Source organism: Tenrec ecaudatus, chromosome 2 (assembly GCF_050624435.1).
Source record: "Tenrec ecaudatus isolate mTenEca1 chromosome 2, mTenEca1.hap1, whole genome shotgun sequence".
Classification (NCBI taxonomy): domain Eukaryota; kingdom Metazoa; phylum Chordata; class Mammalia; order Afrosoricida; family Tenrecidae; genus Tenrec; species Tenrec ecaudatus.
Genome location: NC_134531.1, coordinates 50,973,332 through 50,981,270, shown reverse-complemented (window position 1 = coordinate 50,981,270; position 7,939 = coordinate 50,973,332). Strand labels below are relative to the sequence as shown.

Sequence of the window (7,939 nt, the reverse complement as noted above, 5' to 3'; positions counted from 1 at the left end):
TTGATCTTGTATCCTACCACTCTGCCATATTCCTCTATTGCTTCCAGTGCTCCCCTTGTGGAGCTTTTGGGATTTTCTATACATAAATCATATCATCTGCGAATAATAATAGTTTCATCTCTTCCTTCCCCAGGCGAATACCTTTGATGTCTTTTCTTTGCCTTATGCTGTTAGCTTAAGACCTCCATTATGATGTTAAATAAAATGGGGCCAAGGGGCATCTTTGTCTGGTCCCCTTTTTCAGTGGTTTATGAAACCTGGTCCCCTCGGCCCTTCATTATCACACATGTGGGTGTGCTGCTTTCATGTGGGCTTTGTTGCTTCTGGGCTAGATGGCCACTTGTTTACTTTCAAGCTTTTAAGACCCCAGACACTATATCTCTTGATAGCTGGGCACCAGCAGCCTTTTTCACCACATTTACTTATGAACACATTTGTCTTCAGCGTTTATGTGGGGAAGGTGATCACACAATGATGGTTTTTGTTATTTGGTGTCCGCTACCTGATCCCTGCAACACCTTGTGTTCACACAGGCTTGGGTGCTTCTTCTCTGTGGGCTTTGTTGCTTCCGAGCTAGATGGCCGCTTGTTTGCCTTCATAGCTTCATCTCTTTAATGCCTGAGTTAAGTTCATTGATATTCAGGGTTATTACATCCATCTGTGGACTCTGAGGTGTCATCGTATACCTTTTGTGTTGGGTGTTTTACTACCTCCCTTTCTTATCAGTGTGTTGTGTGTGTGCATGTGCATGGCATGTGCGTGTGTTTATATGTGTGTGTGTGTGTTTCATTCTTGACTTCTGTCCACCCTGAAGTCAATGCTATCTTGGGGTTTGGTTTCTGCTTTCTTTTTTTTTAAATGAAATCTCTTGTTCATATATCAGTATTAATTGAGAGAAGTGACTTTTGGGTCATAACTTGGTATCATGAAACTAAAAGATACACATGCCCAGAAAAGAATGGTGGGACACAATAGAAATGGCTTAATCATTTTTTTATAGTTTATTCTTGGCTAATTAAGATGATCAAATTTAAAGTATTAGCTTAAAAAAAGAAAAATGTATTCATTGAAAGAATTCATTGTATTTTCAGCTTTCAGTGGCCTAAACATTTCTATAGTGAGAATTAGTAGGGGTACCAAGTAGATTTTTTTGAGTCAAAATACACACACATGGAAATATAAAATATTAATAAAATAACCATATGCTGTAGTTTGTGTAATCTTTTCTGCATTTCAATTAGCAAAGGTGTGTTTCATTTAGTTTTGTTGTATGGCTTTTAAAAAATTCTTTTTAACGGACTATGGAGTGGGAATGCATTAGCAAAGCACATTGTTTAATTACAAAGAAAACAAAGAATTTGTCATTCCAGACATTTTAAACCATATGACTCCCCAATTCAAGATGACCAATACCAATTTATTTCAGCTCACTAATGCCTAGAATTCGTTCTTTATGAGAGCCATTTCACTCTGGCTCTCCAAGATTCATTTGCTATCCAGTATATGAAAAACAAATGAATCTTGGGAAATGGGATTGGAGGAAGGATTATTAGCAGCCCAAGTTAGCAAGTGACACAGCTGGTTTGCTGAAAGTGAGGAGGACTCGAAGCACTTGCTGACGAAGATCAAGGATGGTAGCCTTCAGTATGGATTATAACTCAATGTACAGAAGACCAAAATCCTCACAACCAAATTGTTAACATCACAATAAATGGAGAAAAGGTTGAAGTTAACATGCTTGGATGCATAATCAATACGCACGGAAGCAGCAGATATCAAAAGATATGTTGCATTAGATAAATCTGTTGGATAAGACCTCTTTAAAGCATTGAAAAGCAAGGATGTTACTTTGAGGTCTAAGGTGCATCTGACCCAAGCCATGGTATTTTCCATGGTCTCATATGCAAATGAAAGTTGGATATTGAATAGGGAAGACTGAAGAATGGATGCATTAGAATTGTGGTGCTGGAGAAGAATTTTGAAAGGACAAACCAATCTATGTTACAAGAAGTAAGGTCAGGGGCAAGCATGGAAAGACTTCATGTGACATAGGTTGGAAGCGTTGTCAGGAGAGACCAATCCCTGGAGGAGGACATTGTGCTTGGTAAAGTGAAGGGCCAGCGAAAAAAGTAAGGACCGATCCGCTCGCGGGGGCCTGCGGGAGCGGCGACTGGGAGGGCCGCCGCTGGCGTGGGCCGAGTCACGGGGAGCTGGGCGTTGCCGGAAATGGACAGCCGGATACCTTATGATGACTACCCAGTGGTTTTCCTGCCTGCCTATGAGAATCCGCCAGCGTGGATCCCTCCTCATGAGAGGGTATACCACCCAGACTACAACAATGAGCTGACCCAGTTCTTGCCTCGAATTATCACATTGAAGAAGCCTCCTGGAACTCAGCTGGGATTTAACATCCGAGGAGGAAAGGCATCCCAGCTAGGCATCTTCATCTCCAAGGTGATTCCTGACTCTGATGCACATCGAGCAGGACTTCAGGAAGGAGACCAAGTCTTAGCTGTGAATGATGTGGATTTCCAAGACATTGAACACAGCAAGGCTGTTGAGATCCTGAAAACAGCCCGTGAGATAAGCATGCGTGTACGCTTCTTTCCCTACAATTATCATCGCCAAAAAGAGAGGACTGTGCACTAGAGTTGCAACTCACAACCTTCCATGTAGAATCTACCTGGACAAGCTGACTAGGCCCCAAGGAAACTCAACTCTCAGCCCTTTCTAGCATAGTGGAGTCAGAGGTTAGGGAAAGCCAACAGCATTACCCAAATTAGTGACTTAGTTTTCTAGGTAAGCTTCATTCTCTGGAAGAGAAAGGTTGGTGTTTTTAAAAATAACCTAGCGCATGTGGAACCCTGATAAAAAATAAACCCTGGCATTTATTGAATACCATGTGCTAGGCACTTAAACCCAACCCAGCAGTTCAATGAGAGTGTAGAAATGAGTAGAAAAAATAATCCTGGATGTCTTCCATTTAATCTGACTATTATCTCATCCTTGTACTATTTCTTGCACTATACACTTCAGACTCCAGCGGGATCCTGATTTTCCTCTTTCTTATAGTCTCCCAAAAAAGAAGTAAAATAAATGCTGAGGAAAAAAGAAAAAGGTAAGGACCCCCGTGAGATGGACTGGCACCATGGCTGCAACACTAGGCTCAGGCATAGGCGCAAGTGTAAGGATGACACAGGATCTTGCAGTGTTTCATTCCGCTGTGCACAGTCGCTGTGCATCAGAACGGACTCGATGGCACCGAACATCAAGATGCAAAACGCGGTACTATGTCCCCAAAAGTATAATCTGTGCTCCTTTAACTCCACAAGATTACATGTTTCCTGAAAACATGTCCAAAATATGTGAGGCACTAACAAAATGTACTTTCCTTTTTGTCTTCAACCTTTGCATTCCAATCAGCAATCATGGTTAACGTATCTTGATGGCATGTTTGATCAATTCCAGACTGAAGACATTAGTAGAATTCTTCAATTTCTTCCTCACTCAATTTAGTGGTTGGTGCATACATTTGAATAATAGCATTATCTGGATTTTCTTCTATGTGTATACCTATTTTCCTATCACAGACAGCATTGTAGTTCAAGATAGATCTTAAAATGTCCTGTCTTTGCTATGAATGTGACACCGTTCCTCTTGAATTTATCATTCCTGGCACAGTAAACCGTATGACTGCCTGAATCAAGATGACTGATCCCAGCCTAATGCCGTTTACGAATGCCTAAAATATCAATCTTTATGGGGTCCATTTCATTTTTCAATTTGATGACTTCCAGTTTTTCAAGATTTATAGTTTGTACATTCCAAGTATCAATAGATATTCACAGCTGTTTCTTCTCATGTTGGATTGTTCTCCATCACCAAATGAAAGTCTCAAAAGCTTTATTCCATTCAAGTCATTGCAATCGCTTGTGGAGACGACTTCTCTTCCTCAAGTCATATTGTGAGTGTCTTCCAACATGAGAGGCTCATCTTCTGGCACTAACTCTAACAATGTTCTACTACAGTTTGTGAGGCTTTTAGTATCTGACACTATTCTGTTGCTTGAATAGGTTTTCAGTGGCTAATTTCTCTGAAGAAGAAAATTTAGTCCTTCTTCATGGTCTGTTCCTAGTCCTCACACTCTGCTGAAACATGTTCACCTTGGATGACCCTGCTGGTATCAAACACAGTCACATAACTTCTAACATCAAAGCAAGACCCAGGCCACAAAGCACAACAAATGGATAGACAAATGGTGGAGAGGTGGGACCGAGGCATTGGTAATTGTAATGCGACTGGTGACTCTAATGGATAGCTTTATTGAAAACCAGTATATTAATATTATGATAAGTTTTTAAGCCAGGCCTTTTATGTGTTTAGAGAATCCCCCCCACCCCATAATGTTGCTGTATAGTCTTCATTTGGGCACGCGTGTGCATGCACACACACACACACACACACACACTTGTATGTCTAAAGCAGCTGATGGAAATGGAAGGAAACAGTTCATGTAGTGACACCTTGAAGTGGTTGCTGGACTGATGATTATCTAAATTTGATATGCCAAATAAGCCCCATTGGGACTTTTGCTGATAAGGTTTTGGGTCAGCTTTTTACACCTAGGAGCACTGGTGGTGTAGTGGTTACATATTAGGCTGCAACCTGTATGGTCAGTATATCAAAACCACCAGCTGCTCCTTGAGCTTTCTACTCCTGTAATCAGTTACAGTCTCAGAAACATACATGAAGTCACTGAGTCAGCATTGACTTAATGGCAGTGAGCTTTTTTTTTCCTGTCCCTGTGTGATGGTACAGATGGGTCCAATCTGTCAACCAGAGCACAGTCTAATGATGTCTCCTTGTGGGTGTGGCCTATTTATTTGAGACACTGTATAGACTGGCCTCTCTCTTCTTTGCGTTTTCCTAAATTCTGTGTCTGGCTTCTTGGCCTGGTGATCTCAGGAGCTGTTGATGCCTTGCTCTGTTCCTGCTGACCTTGGCTGTTAGACTCTGTACCCACTGGCTGCGATCTCCTAGCCTCCCACCTTGTCTTCCTGCTTCATTGACCAGAAGGGGCATGAGTCTTCTGGGGCATCCAGTTAGCATTTTACCCATGGACTTCAGTTGGATTGGTCTGGCCGGCTTCCTTGTTATAAATTTCTTTCTTTTATAAAGTTATGAGTTTCACTGGTTGTGTTTCTCTAGAATATCTAGCCTAACACGTTGTTTTTTTTTTCAGCAAAAACTTTCCGGTCATCATTCAACACCTACTCCCCAATAAGAGATGGCAACCACAGTTACCACATGCAGATTAGACCTACTTAACCAAAATATGAACTTCAGGATACATCCCACCTACTTCAAGAACATCTCTATAATAGGTTTGATTCATTAAACACTTATGACAGAAGATCTGATGAGCTGTGGGAGGACATCAAGAGCATCATTCATGAAGAAAAGGCAAGAAAGAAAGAAATGATCAAAGTGGATGTCAGAAGTGATTCAGAAACTTGCTTTTAATCATAGCTAGCTAAGACTTGCTTTTAATCATAGCTTAGCTCTCATAGTTTAGCAAATGAGAGAAATGAAGTAAAATAAAAAACTGAACTTTACATTTCAAGGGAAGCTAAAGAAGACAAAATAAAATATAATGGAATGTGCAAAGATTGAGACTTAGAAAACCAAAAAAGGAAGAAAAAGCTTAGCATATCTTAAACTGAAAGAAATAAAGAAAAATTCAAGCCTCATTTCAATATTGAAAGAGTCTATGGACAACATAGTAAATGACACAGGAAGCATCAGAAGAAGATGGAAATAATACTACCAAAGAGGACTCATTGACATCCAGCCATTTCAAGAAGTAGCAAATGAACAAGAACCAATGGTACTGAAGGGGAAAGTCCAAGCTGCAGTGAAAGCATTCGTCAAGACCAAGGCTTCAGGATTTGTTAGACTATCAATTGAAATGTTTCAACAAGCTGACGCAGCGCTGGAGACACTCTCTTGTGTATGCCAGGAAATTTGGAAGACAACTACTTTGCTAACTGATTGGAAGTGATCCATATTTGTACCCTTTCCAAAGAAAGGCAACTCAATGGGATGCTTAAATTACAGAGCAATGTCATTGATAATACATACAAGTAAAATATTGCTGAATATCATGGTTGCTGCAATACATTGACAGGGAGCTAGCTGCCAGGCTGGATTTAGAAGAAGATATGGGGCAAGGGATATCATTGCTGAGGTCAGATGGATCTTGGCTGAAAGTATGGAATACCAGAAAGATGTTTATTTGTATTTCATTGACTATTCAAAGGCATTTGACCACAAATATCATAACAAACCATGGATAGCCTAGGGAAGAATGGGAATTCTAGAATACTTCATTGTGCTCATGCAGAACCTGTACATGGATCAAGAGGCAGTTGTTAGAATAGAAGCAGGGGCTATGGCATGGTTTAAAATAAGGAAAGGTTTCAACCAGGGTTGTATCTGCTTGCCATCCATACTCAATATGTATGCTGAACAAATAGAGAAGGTGGATTATATAAAAATAATATGATATCAGTATTGGAGGAAGGCTTTTTAATAACCTTCAACATGCAGGTGATACAAGTTTGTGTGATGAAAGTTAGGAGAACTTGAAGCACCGGCTGATGAAGATCCAGGAGGCAGCCTTCAATATGGATTACAATTCATTGTAAAGAAGATCACAATCCTGGCAACTGGACCAATAGGTAACATCATGATCAACGGTGAAAAGACTGAAGTTGTCTAGGGTTTTGTCTTGCTTGAATCCATGATCAGTGCTCATGGAGGTAGCAATCAAAAGATCCAATGATGCTTTGCATTGGGAAAATCTGCTGCCCAATACCTCTTTACATCGTTGAAAGGGAAGGATGTTTCTTTGAGGACTGAGGTAAGGTTAACCCAAGTCATGGTATTTTTCATTGCCTTATAGGAATGTGAAAGTTGGACATTGAATAAGGAAGACTAAGAAGAATTGATGCATTTGGATTATGGTGCTGGTGAAGAATCTTTAAAGTACCATGGACTGTCAGAAAAACAAAGAAATATGTCTTGGAAGAAGCATAGCTCGAGTATTTCTTAGAGGCAAGGATGGTGAGCTTGGACTTACATACTTTGGACATGTTGTCAGGAGAGACCAGTCCCTGGGTAAAGACATCATGCTCGGTACAGCAGAAGAGCAGTGAAGATGAGGAAGACTCTCAACAAGATGGACTGATACTGTGACTGCAACAGGAGCTCAAGCGTAAACCACCGTGATGCTGGTGCAGGTCTGGGTAGTGCTTATCCTGTTGTACATAAGGGTTGCTATGGGTGGGAACCGACTGGCCTACACTTAACAATAACAACAACAACAGCAAGTTTTCTTGACTAGTCAACTTTATTATCTGGAGTCTCCAGAACTTTAATTTCTATTCCCCATCTGCTCTTGGGAAATACTGTAAAGCATTTGTTTATCTCCCTCCTAGACCCAGGCTCTTGACTGTACTATGAATAGCAGGTGTTGACACGAAATAGTGTATTTGAAGGACAGGCTCATTTTGTTTTAACCCCACTGCTCCAGATGGGCCTTGTGTGTTTCTTGTATATTTTGGAGTCCTTTATTGTACATGTTACCAAACAGGCCTGATATTAGTGTTCCATCTTCTGGCTCCCACTGAGAAAGTTGAAAGGGTAATTTGGGTAAAATTCCCATGTTAGTGGACACATGTATGACCCTGGTGACTTTGCTGCCTGTTCTTTTCTTTGCATTATTCATGAGCTTGCTGTATCATTCTGTTTCTTTGCAGCAGAGAAGGCGGTACAATCGGATATTTGCCCATGAACATGCTAGGAGAAAGGCAGGTGCAATCAGGCAAATTGATTTTATTTATGGCAAAATGAGGTAATGACAGATCATGAGGTGAGT

The 7,939-nt window shown here is 40.7% G+C and overlaps 1 pseudogene; it reads left to right on the top strand.

Annotated features, from left to right (window-relative positions):
* Positions 1 to 2,145: 2,145 nt before the first annotated feature.
* LOC142440778 (PDZ domain-containing protein 11 pseudogene) lies at positions 2,146 to 2,992 on the top strand (annotated as a pseudogene).
* Positions 2,993 to 7,939: the final 4,947 nt, after the last annotated feature.